The sequence below is a fragment of the Genypterus blacodes genome, unplaced genomic scaffold (genome assembly GCF_046128005.1).
Source record: "Genypterus blacodes isolate CSIRO-AG114 ecotype Tasmania unplaced genomic scaffold, CSIRO-AGI_Gbla_v1 ptg000232l_1, whole genome shotgun sequence".
NCBI lineage: Eukaryota > Metazoa > Chordata > Actinopteri > Ophidiiformes > Ophidiidae > Genypterus > Genypterus blacodes.
In genome coordinates this window covers 315001-327500 of record NW_027467030.1, presented here as the reverse complement: position 1 = coordinate 327500, position 12500 = coordinate 315001, and the positions used below count along the sequence as shown (strand labels likewise).

Genomic DNA, 12500 nt, shown 5'->3' with positions numbered 1-12500 from the left:
CGCCCCCGTCCACACTCGCATCCTTCTCAGTGGTAAAGGGCCAGAGATAACAGAGGGGACCTGACCTTTAAGGGAGGACTTTCCCTTTTTCTCTCCCTGAGCTGAGCAGGCTTTTCTTCTGAAACGTTACATAGGACTTAATTATGCTTGAATTGTCACACACACCCTTTGAAGCTCCAGCTGCATAAATCCTGGAGTTCCAAACTGAATCAGACCAGTTGCCTGTTGTTGTTGTTGCCATGGTGTTGCTATGTCAGTCATATGTTTGGCTCTGATCAGGTGGCCCAGGACCCGGCCTCCAGTCTCTACAGCAGGCAGGATCACACTGCAATGGTGTGGAATTCTACACTTGGTTGAGTGGGTTTGTCCCCTGCCTTGGCCCCTGCCCGCCCCTCTGCTGTCTGCACGCCTGCTGGGCTAAAGTGTTTTCATGCATCAAAGGAGAATAAATAAAGCAGTGAACACACAGAGGGAGCTGCTAAACGAAAAACGTGTGCAGTTAAGTCACGTATGATCAACCCGCCAGTCTCATCGATACACATCAAGTATCTACACACATGAAACCCGATGTGAGATGTGAGGAATCTGAGAGTGAGAATGCTGATGAAACGGTTTCTCTTTAGATAAAATATTCAGTGTTTCTGGCTCTGCTAGGAGGAGGAGGAGGGGGAGGAGTCAGCTGGTATTGGACCAACTAACACTTTGAAGGATGTGTGTTTTCACTCATAACCTGGGGGGTGTGTGTGGGGTGTGTGTGAGAAACTGCCAGCAAATGCAGATGTAATGCTCCTCCCTTATTCCTTCTCTCACTTTCTGCCTCTCTTTACTGGAAAGAGAAATAACGGTGAGGCGTCACGCCAACAGATGTTTCATCACCAGATACAGTGACTTCTCAGATTCTTGCCACAAACACACACACACTTTGTTAGGTTTGTTTTTAGTAACAGGCCACAAAGGTAGTTATGAGGCAGGTCACACCCCCCACAAAGACGTTGCTAGAGGACTTTTGTTCTAGCTTGCCCTGCCCCACTCACTCTCTCTCTCTCTCTCACACACACACAGATCTTATTTCACCCCATCAACTGTTAGGGTCCTTTTAGGTGACTAAGCATTTTAAACCAACCTACTAACCCATTTCTCAGGCCACACACACACACACACACACACACACACACACACACACACACACTTCCTCAATCTAGAGCTGTCAGAATCATTCACTACTGTTGCATAAACAGCCTTATTCCCGTCTCTACCTTCTTCTTGACGTGTGTGAGTGTGTGTTTCACTTTAATATTCCTCCGTGTTCGTCATCACACATAGTAGAATGGGCGGCGATTGTTCATTCACACACACGCTCTGACTGAGATCACGGGACAGACGGGGGCGGGGGAGCCAGGACTGTGTGTGTGTGTATGTGTGTGACTGATTCCGGACGGACTTTTTTACAACCTAGCGACATCAAACGCGCCACTGGTTTCCATGCCAATCGATCTGATTGATCGCAAGTAAACCATCAAAGGGTTCTTATTGTTTTCTTTCACGACCCCATACCAGCACACTCCGCTCTGTTAGATCTCGTGTGTCGTTTACGGCCCGTAGTAAAATGTACGGACAGCCGAATAAACCCCCTGCCACAAATCCTCCTCACTGTTTATCTGACGACCGGTAAAAGGGTCGGTAGCTTTAATGTAGCGATAACAACCAACAACAACAACAACAACTAATGACAATTATATTCCAAAATGACGTAAACCCGAGCGCTGTGAGTCATTCCGGGCACATGTACCCACAGCAGCACGCCGAGACAAACCGGTCATAAACCAAACAAACAGACGAGTCAGCTGGTGCGTTCAGGTGCCGGCTGACCCACTCCCGAGTTCGTTTATCCTGCAGGCGTAAAGGCAGAAAGACAACACAACAGTACCGGAAGTCACAAAGCGATTTGTCACTTGGGGAACCGAAGTTTCCCTCTGAACGTGACGTCCCGAGTACGCGGGGGAAAACACACTCTGTGTCCTCGAGTTTACCGAGTTGACTCCCCCCCCTGAAACCCAGACGGAATGGACGGGACCAAAACACCGCCCCTCCCCCTCCCCTCAGAAGAGAGATGGATGCAAATCACTTCCTTTCAATCCGGCTCTTTGTGTGCGCCGGGGCTGAATAGGGGTGATGGGGGGTGGCAGCTATCCATTTACTTTATACGGCCGCCGACCTCAGTTCTCCTGCCCACCCCCCACTCCTTCACACACACCAACACACACACACAATGGCGTGAGATCTCCTTACACAGGCATTTTCCTCCCTCTGTCCTCTAGCTCTCCTTCCCTTTTCGAGCCATGGGGACGAGATCCAGACTTTCCGGGACAGAAACGTCCACACATGGACCCGGATTAGGTTATTTACATCATTTCGTGGATAAACACACACGGGCGACTGTTTGTTTTCCACTCAAATCGTGATCGAGCCATTTGTGGACTGAATTCCACACACCCGGTCCTATATTTAAACACGCAGAATGCCACAGCTCATAAATAACTTAACGTAAGGTTGCTTTACGGCAATAGTGCCCATCCACGTGCACACACAGCGTTCAAACACACACATTACCATCACGTCTGTTGCCGATCATTAGTCAAACATTTGAGAATGAGTTTAGCCTTTGACTGAACTGACACAGAGGCGTGAGATTCAAGAAAATAACAGAGTTAAACCCCTTAACTCAGCAATTACGGAAGCCGAAACGGTTCCGCTTTTGTCGCTTCATTCACTCAATATTGTCCACTAAAACACATTAATACTTCTATTCACCAGCACACACGTATACACGAGGATCTGTCGTGTGTTCTGAATAAACTAAACACATTAATAAAGACCTCCCATCATGGATTTGCTTTCTTCCGTAAATAAAACTTAGAAGAATGTCATGTTTACTTGAGTCTCCGCATATTTTCATGGCTGCTCACTTCCCTGCTTTACAACCCAAACAAAGCCGGCTGGACTTTTAAACGCTCCGGAGTCACACAGCCGCTGCAGCCGGCGCAGGTCAGAGGAAACCCCGGTACTCACCGTTCACTGGAGCCTTTGACACCGGCGACAAACGAACTCAATTAGATCCACAAAAGAAAGAATAATATCCGGTTCCGTGCGGTCCGTTGTTGCGTTTAAAGGTTCGTATCCGTAACTTTGTAGCTCGGTTCGTAGCCGTGTAATCCCCGTTTGGCTCCGCGGTTTCCTCTCCAGACGGAACCCCGAGATCCTGGAGCGATCGGCGGCAGGACAGACGCGGTGATCCGGTCTGGGCTTGATCCTCCGGTAATGTAGCTTGTCTTCAGTGTGATGGCTGCCTCCGCCATGTAGCGACAGCCCCGCTCCTTCTCTCCCGTGTCGAGCTCTTTTCCTCCTCTGCCTTCACACACTCTCTCTCTATCTCTCTCTCTCACACACACACTCAGCCAGGCAGGCAGGGATCGTATTGCGCTGTGCTCTGTTTTAAAGGGACAGACCTACACACGCACACGCTCTCGCTCTCGCTCTCGCTCTAGCTCTCTCTCTCTCTCCCTCTCTCTCACACACACACCGCAGCCAAACCGAAACACACAGGCGCACACGCGTCCGCCCTGACGTCACCGCACGGCCCCGGAATTCCCTGACACGGCAATCTGGCACCGAATCCAACTGGCTCCTACAGTCCCGGTACCGGAGCTGCTGCGGGACTGAGCTCACGACTGACCGACCCGGTACACCACAGGGGGGCGTCTATGTGGACGAGGGTAACCCTACATTACATACTGTACATAAACAAACACTGTACACACACACACACACACACACACACACACACACACACACAGCACATAGCAGTGTGTATAGTGAACCTGCTCATGTATGTAGTCCCCCGTAGTCCCCTCTAGTCTCCTCTAGTCCCCCCTAGTCTCCTCTAGGACCCCCTAGTCTCCTCTAGTCCTCTGTAGTCACCTCAGAGCTAAAGGAGGAAAAAAATGTCTCTGTGAGGCCGGAAACATTTGGTTGTTCCATCCTTTCCCAGCCAAAGTAAACCATCCTGTACTCTGTAATAAAGCCAGAGAGCCACGTTGGTGCAACCAGTCCAATGTGTCACACAGTTACACACACACACACGCGTTATATTTGGAAAGCACAGCATCAGCAGGACAACAGGAAGCAAAGTGAGTAGCCGCAGGGAGCACGGGATTGTGTCATGGATGATGCTGAGACCGTGACGAAAGTATACACACACGCTTTATTTACAGCCACACACACAGGAAAAAAACCCAATCTGTTCTTGAGGATAATGAGGACGTATTGGTCTCTCTCTCTCTCTCTCTCTCTCTCTCTCTCTCTCTCTCTCTCTCTCTCTCTCTCTCTCTCTCTCTCTCTCTCTCTCTCTCTCTCTCTCTCTCTCTCTCTCTCTCTCTCTCTCTCTCTCTCTCTCTCTCTCTCTCTCTCTCTCTCTCTCTCTCTCTCTCTCTCTCTCTCTCTCTCTCTCTCTCTCTCTCTCTCTCTCCCTCTCTCTCCCTCCATGAGTACAAATCAGCCTCAGTCCAGTTGTTTCCCTCTGCAGGCTCACTCACAGTGTGTGGAGATTTCATTACTTTACAGGGAAGAATGGAGGCAGAGGTGGGGGAGGGGAGGGGAGGGGATTGAAGGGGAGGGGATGGAGGTCATGCGCTCCACTCAGAGCCCTGATGAAGTGAGTGTATGGTGTGTGTGTGTGTGTACCACCATGCTGCATGTGAGTCGACTGTAACAGAGGCAAAGAAGAGATAGGAGATAGAAAGAATGAAGAATGTGCTTTGTGTGGCCAAAGACGAGACAAACAGCACACAGACAGTGTGCTTGTTTGTGTGTCGTATAGTAGTGTAGTGTTTGCCTACGTCTTTTCTCTCTCCGTGTGTGTGTGTGTGTGTGTGTGCAGTACAGTTGATGCTAATGTTGAGGTTGGATTGCTTGCGTCTGTGATGAAGGTCATGTTTCCCATTGAAGCCCAGACGGACTCGTGTTTTAGACTCAGTCTTTGGTGTCAGACTGCATCGTCCATTAAGACTTAAATGTGTTGAGAGTGTTGCCTCAAGTGTAGCACATATTATGGTCTGTGTGTGTGTGTGTGTGTAACTGCACTGAAGAGTGTGTGGTGGGAGAGCATTAGCCATGTAAAGTGAACAGGAAGAGGACTGCTGATTGATGTGGGACTCTAGGGTACCACACACACTGAGCCCCCCACACACACAGTTTACTCCACACACACACAGTTTCCTCCAGCTGTTTCTCTCATAGCTGAAGTGCATTGTACATCATAAGTGTGTGAGAATGTTTAATGTATATAACCCCAATGACTCCAACCCCCACCGTCCTCTCCCCACAACAAGGGAAGTGAAGGCATTACAGTCCATCCCTGGGGTCCTGTGTGTGTGTGTGTGTGTGTGTGTGTGTGTGTGTGGCAGGAAGGGACAATAAGAAAAAGAGAGGCATGAAGCACAGTGTGTGTGTAACTTCTTCCAGCTCTCATGCATGGAGCAATCCTTTATACATGTGTGTGAAGTGAAGGGTGTGTGTGTGTGTGAGCATGTGTGTAATTAAAGAGTTCTCACACTCCAAATACTCCCATGCTTATGAGGCAATTCTGACTGACTGACTGACAAATACACACTGACTGACACACACACACACACACACACACACACACACACACACAACACACACACACACACACACACACACACACACACACACACACACACACACACACACACACACCGTTCTCATGAGGTCCAGACAGAGAAAGTGAAACAATTGAGTATGTGTGTGTGCGTGTGTGTGTGTGTGTGTGTGTGTGGGAGAGCACGTCCCTGGTACAGATGGTACTTCTCCTCCTCTGATATGTAGGCTTGTGTGTGGGACTTTGTGTGTGTGTGTGTGTGTGTGTGTGTGTGTGTGTGTGTGTGTGTGTACATGTGGCACATCATGAGTCAGGATTTTGGGTACATGAGAGATCGTCAGACACGATAATAATCACCTCCACACATTCACGTCGTCACACCAGGAGGAGGCCAGAGAGCCACACACACACACACACACACACACACACACACACACACACACCACACACACACACACACACACACACACACACACACACAGGCAGTCAGACAGAGAGACGGGCTCAGCACACACACACACATGTGACAGCCAGAGAGCCAGAGAGCCCTCATTCAGAGAGACCAAGGCCTGGATTTGAGCTGAGGCTGATCAGCAGACATCAACGGCTTTGTCACCAGGAAACACAGCACACAACTGAGTTCTTCCTGATTATTACACATGATAGACACTGGTGTGAACACTGTGGCCAATAGGAGCACATTTACAGCCCTGCACAGTAGATCATCATTTGGCAGCTTGACAATAATGACATCACTGTTGTAGCTGAAGTGAGATATCCACATTTTGATCCCAAATGTATGAATCTCCAGGTAAGGTGGTGATGCAACACAGCTCAGCTCTCTGATTCAATGCTTGGCTGAATAAAGGATCCACCCACTTCACAAGGTGTGTGTATAATGGAACAATCCACCATTTAATTGGCGCGTCGGTTCCACTTGGGTTTGGAGGACAGATGAGAAGAGACGCCTTTCACTTTGTTGGCTTTGAGTTGAGTTTGAATTCTGACTCAGAGGCACAAACCTACAACTCTTTCAGTGCGTAGCAACACAAAGGGCTACACACAAACATGCGCACATTATTCAACACAATAGCCCGGTGTGCGTAAGTGAGAGTGTAAAGGGAGCAGCCGTCCACACACTCTCACACCCAGGATTTCACAACCTACTACCTCCATACTAAACTGTTTGTAATCCGCACCTTTGTCCTCCTCCCACGCCTTCCTTCGTCACCCTCTGCCCCCTCAGCCTCCTAACCTGTCCTTCCTGAACACACAGTACAATCTCTGAAGCAACACATACAAGGAACATGCTTACCTGGTCTGCATGTGTAACCTGTAGCCCGTGTCTCTCAGCAGGCCACCATGACACCTCCCACCTCCTGTAAACACACACATGGGGAGACGGGTCAGACTTCTACAACAACAACAACAACAACAACAACACAGCTTCTAAAGGATTCTGTGGCTTTCACTCCAAATCATTCATTATGACCGCGTCAGCATACATTCAACATACGAGTGTTCATTTGTATTCCTTCCAGTCGTCATGATTATGATCCTAACGTGCCCGCAGTGTGTTTGGGACGATGGAATGTGTGTATTAATGTTCACCTGTTGTCTAAACTGGGTCACACATGTCTGGGACATTCCGGTGTAAGTTGAAGCGGCGGTCAGCAATTCATCAGCGCTTGAGTCAAAGGTTAAAAGGTCAATACTACACTCTGCCTTCACTAGACCGCAGCTCCTCTCGCTCATTTCATCAGGCCGACGCCACGTCTCTCTGACTGTTATGTGGTCGCCATGTTGTGGGCTCATGAAACCAGACTTTGTGTGTGTGTGTGTGTGTGTGTGTATGCATGCATGTGCCACTCCAAACACACAGCAGGGCCTGGACCAGCGCTGGGGCCATCTGTGTGTGAGTCACTGCTGGGCCACGTGAGTGAGAACAGGTGGTACTCTTGTTTACCTACCAAGCACCGAAATATACGCACATACACACAACTTTGCTTGTGTGCTGCTTCTTCCCCTCAACTTCCATGTAAGTGAACCTGTGGGTCCTTTGGCCTACAGACAGACAGGATAAGGCTGCATGTCAGAAAGGAACTCACCTACTAAAGCTTTTGCTTTCATAGGGGACCGCAAAGGAAACGATTCAGCAATAATGTCCCTTATATATTCCCTTAACTTAACCCTGAAAGCCAATCTCTCAACAACTGGATTCCTTTCACACACACAACCCCCTTTTATTCACATTTTGCCTTTCTAATTCTTCCATTTTCATCCGTTCCTATCTTTCCTTCTCTCACACACACATTCTACCTCCAGGGCTGCAAAACACAACGTGCCAACACACGGCTGCTTCCATACGTTTCTCTATTGAGCATGCACACAGCATGCATAGCCCAAGGCAGGTTATGTGTGTGTGTGTGTGTGTGTGTGTGTGTGTGTGAGAGAGTGACAGTTGTGTCAATAAGAGGAAGACATAGCTGGCTCAGCCTTCACTGATCTTGCAGCTTGGTGGGTTAAGGCCATCTACCTTTGAACTCAAGGTCAAAGGTCACACCCCCCTCAAGGGCCACAGCTGGACTTAATGTAAAGGTGGACTGTCCGTGTTTATATAGGTGTGTGATGAAGACTGCGGGCCCAAATCAAGCACAGCCACCTTAAATGAAGCGAGGATGTTTTGCGTAGGAGGCTGGATTTTTTTTTTTTTTTTTGCAAGGGTACAATTTATTCTTCCAAGGCAGATTGAATAAATGTCACACACTCTGACATAATCATTTGACCTTGATCTATATCAGAGCCGCAAGGAGACAGACAGGGAGTGAATGGAGAATGAAGGGAGAATGAAAGATAGACAGAAAGAGAGAGAGAGAGAGAGAGAGAGACACGGGCTAAGAGAGGGAGAATAGAAGAGGTAGCCTGAGTCAGTGAGAGCAAAGAAACATACAGAGGGATGGGAACACAATTTCTATCTGGATGGTTTAGAATAAAGTGAGAATAAGAGCAGAGAGAGGAATCAGGAGAGAGAAAAGAGATGAGACAGCGTGAGAGAAGAGGCACAAGAAAGTATAGAAAGTGCTGTTTATCTTTGGCCTGTAAAGGTTAAACAGTGGGAGCATCTCCCTCTGACATTAACCACACACACACACACACACACACACACAGAGACACACACACACACACACACACACACACACACACACACACACACACACACACACATACACACATACACACAGACAGAGACACAGTGTTAGGAGGCGGCACACAGAGAGAGAGAGAGAGAGAGAGAGAGAGGATGCAGAGGCAGAGAGGAGGAGCGTGAGAGGAGGAGGAGGAGGAAGGGTGGGGGAGGAGGGAGAGAAAGCCTTGAGTGTGACAAAAGATGAAAAGGCTGAGGGAGATAAGATGAGAAGCTTGAGTCAGACAACAAACTGGAGGAGAGAGGGGAGGAATTTAGCGGTTTAGAACAGAGAGAACACAAGAGAACACATAATGTAGACTGAATACACACACACACACACGCACACAGACATGCTAATGCAGCTACACATTGGCCTTGAGTACAGTAAAACCAACACACATGTACACAAACACACAAACACACACACACACACACACACACACACACACACACACACACACCCAATGCATGTGTGAGCTTGCATGGCGTGAGGATGGTAGCCGTGCTCAGGCTGCTCCAGTCCTTAGTCACCAGTGATTCAGTGGTGTTCTTCAAGTTAGGGCAGCAAGCTTCATACCTACACACACACACACACACACACACACACACACACACACACACACACACACACACACACACACACACACACACACACACACACACACACACACACACACACACACACACACACACACACACACACACACACACAGCCATGATGATTACTCTGACTGGGGGGGCCATGTCAGGGTTCAGAAGCCACCTTGCCGTTAGCGAAGCCACAGTAGCGTGAACTGGATAATGGCCAGTGTTGTCTCCTTCAATCACTGAACCAAGTCACCTCAGAGTGTGTGTGAGTGTGTGTGTGTGTGTGTAGGGGGGTGAGGGAAGCATGGCCTCTAGGGGGCAGGCGCAGGGGTTTGTCATTCATTCCCTTTACTCAAATCCCAAACACATGGATTAAGAACGATGCTTTTGCTCTCAGGACTTCTGCTAATTCAAACATAAGTGAGACTTCAGATGGAGCTGGAGTGAGAGCTTTGGGTGGAGGCCATGTTCTTTTAGTGTGCATGCATGAGTCAAGTCTGTTTTCGATCTCATTTGCCTGTAAACATGTATATGTGTGTGTGTGTGTGAGGACAGACAGACCTGGCAGAGCAACAGACAGTGAGGAGGAGGAGGAGGAGTGGCGGGGTGACTGTGGTCGGGGCTCTCTGCACATGGCTTTGCTCAAAGGTCATGGTCAAAGTGGGACCGGCTTGCAACAACAACATCAAACCCACTCCAACTCCCACACACACACACACATAATGGATGGATAGACGAGGTGACAGACAAGCAGACTTCGTCTAAGGGAGAAGCAGAGAGAGAGGAGGAGGAGGAGGAGGAGGGTGACAGACAGACTACAGTCACACCACATACACACTGTCTGATAACCTAGCAGCCAAAAGCTCCTGGCTTGACAAAGAGTCAGACAGGAAGACAGAGAGACAGAGAGACAGACAGACGAGAAGAGACGGCAAGAAGGAACAGTTGGTAATAAATTTTGTCTAGACAGTTGTTAAAGAAAGCAGCAAAGCAATCCAGACCTGTGAACTGTGTGTGTGTGTCTGTGTGTGTGTGTTTAACAGTAACAGTAAATGAATGTTTGATGAATATAAGCAGGACCTTCTCAACATGTATTCTCTCTCTCTCTCTCTCTCTCTCTCTCTCTCTCTCTCTCTCTCATGCACACATCCCCAGCTAACGCACAGACACACAATGGAACACACCCTGCATTTATGTTACATGATACACACAGAGAGGCAGAGCTGAGCAATAATGACACAGCAGTGGGATGAAGACCTGAAGACCTAAAGACCTTCATCAAGCACCACAGAAGAAGAACATCCATCAATCAGAAGACACTCAAGACTGTAAACTGATCCTGAACTCCTGGTCGCTGGAAAACAACGTTAGAACCAAGAGAAGCAGGAGCAGCAGCTGAGCGGACGTGTAGAAACATGAATCACACACACACACACACACACACACACACACCTATTCAGGAAGGTGTGTGTGTCTGCATGTCTGGGAGTGTACAATAATGGAGAAGGAGTGAGAGGCAATGTAGGAATTGGGTTAGTGTGTGTGTGTGTGTGTGAGGCAGAACAACACACCAAAGGGATCCAGGCTGTGTAATGCTCACACACAAAGAGAGAGACAGCAGAGGGATATTTTGAAATGACATCATAATGTCCCCGCACACTTTCAGATGACATCACTGTTACTAGGTAGAGAGTTTTTACAGGATGACATCATAGCATCGCACAGGCAGCTGCAAAACGTCACACGATGGTACGAGACACACGAGACACGGGGGGGAACCCCACACACACACACACACACACGTCACTATCTCTCCACCTACCACGTTTTCACACCTAGGACAACGAGCCCCAGTGAGTGAAACAGGCCGGGGGTGTGTATGAGGTGCTTTGCATGTGAAAGTCAATGTAAATGTCGTTTAACGCAAGTCGAACCCAGAGCGGAGTGTGTTTGTGTAGGCTGTGTACAGTGTGTGTGACCTGAGTGTGTGTGGGTGACGGGGCCCTGCTCTGACCCACTTCATCATCACACATCACACTCTGCTGGATTCTGGGGCTGCTGACTGTTTCATTCAAATCCTTTTAAGGTATAACAGTTCATGAGAGGATCAATGTGTGTGTGTGTGTGTGTGTGTGTGTGTGTGTGTGTGTGTGTGTGTTATTAGTGATCTATAAATACATCTGCTGAATCAACAGACTGCCTCAAATATAAAGGAGAGATTAAAGTGAACTTAAGGGAAATGCTGAGAGTGGGACCGGATGTTTGGATGGCAGAGGACCAAACTGTGTGTGACATCACCAGAGGAGCTGCTGAGACGTGTGTGTGTGTGTGTGTGTGTGTGTGTGTGTGTGTGTGTAAGGATGGTTAATGTCCCTGCACAGCTGTACGTTTGATACAAGCATGACGAATGGACGGCCAGTGCAAGTGCTGTTGTTACAAATATTGTAGTTGAGGGTATGACAGTGTGTGTACAATGTGTGTGTGTGTGTGTGCGTGCGTGTGTGTGTGCGTGTGTGTGGAATTTGCACTGGAGTCGCATTTACACCATTCACAAGTCTGTCAGTGTCACCATGGAAATTCAAGGGCAGGCAACACGCAACACACGCAACACACGCACACACACACACACACACGCTCTATGTAAATGCCATATCCAAAACTACAAGATGTGTTGTGTCTGCGTTCGAGGTGTGTGTGCATTATCCATGTCTCTGTGCTTGTGTTTGAACTGTGTGTCTGTGCGTGCGCATGTATCCGAGACGTGTGTGTGTGTGTGTGTGTGTGTCCTTGGCCAGCTGTGTGGGGCAGAGGAAATGAGGCAGAACTCAATCCGCTCCACACCTGTCCCTCTCTCTCTCTGGAGGAAGGAGTCGAGGAACTCATTTATTTTTATGATTATTATTTATTTTAGAGGCTTCTGTCATTTTGAAGCTTTTCTTACCAATCTTTTGCACGGAGAAGGACTCAGCGTTCAAACGACAATAAAGATATTGAGTGACAGAGCCACACGAGGAGAGAGAGAGAGAGACATATAGCCGTGTCGGGAGG

General features: G+C 48.5%; 1 protein-coding gene across 6 annotated transcripts in view; it reads right to left on the bottom strand.

Moving 5' to 3' along the window:
• Positions 1 to 12500, bottom strand: part of kdm6ba (lysine (K)-specific demethylase 6B, a) — a 70479-nt gene that overhangs the window by 19248 nt on the left and 38731 nt on the right. For 4 of the 6 annotated variants that reach the window (XM_076170781.1, XM_076170786.1, XM_076170784.1 and 1 more), the window contains 2 exons: positions 6993 to 7056; positions 3070 to 3791 (listed from right to left, as the gene is read on the bottom strand). The gene's annotated coding sequence lies outside the window, so the exon portion shown is untranslated. The remainder of the gene's footprint in view (positions 1 to 3069; positions 3792 to 6992; positions 7057 to 12500) is intronic. The other 2 variants (XM_076170783.1, XM_076170785.1) reach the window with 1 other exon arrangement.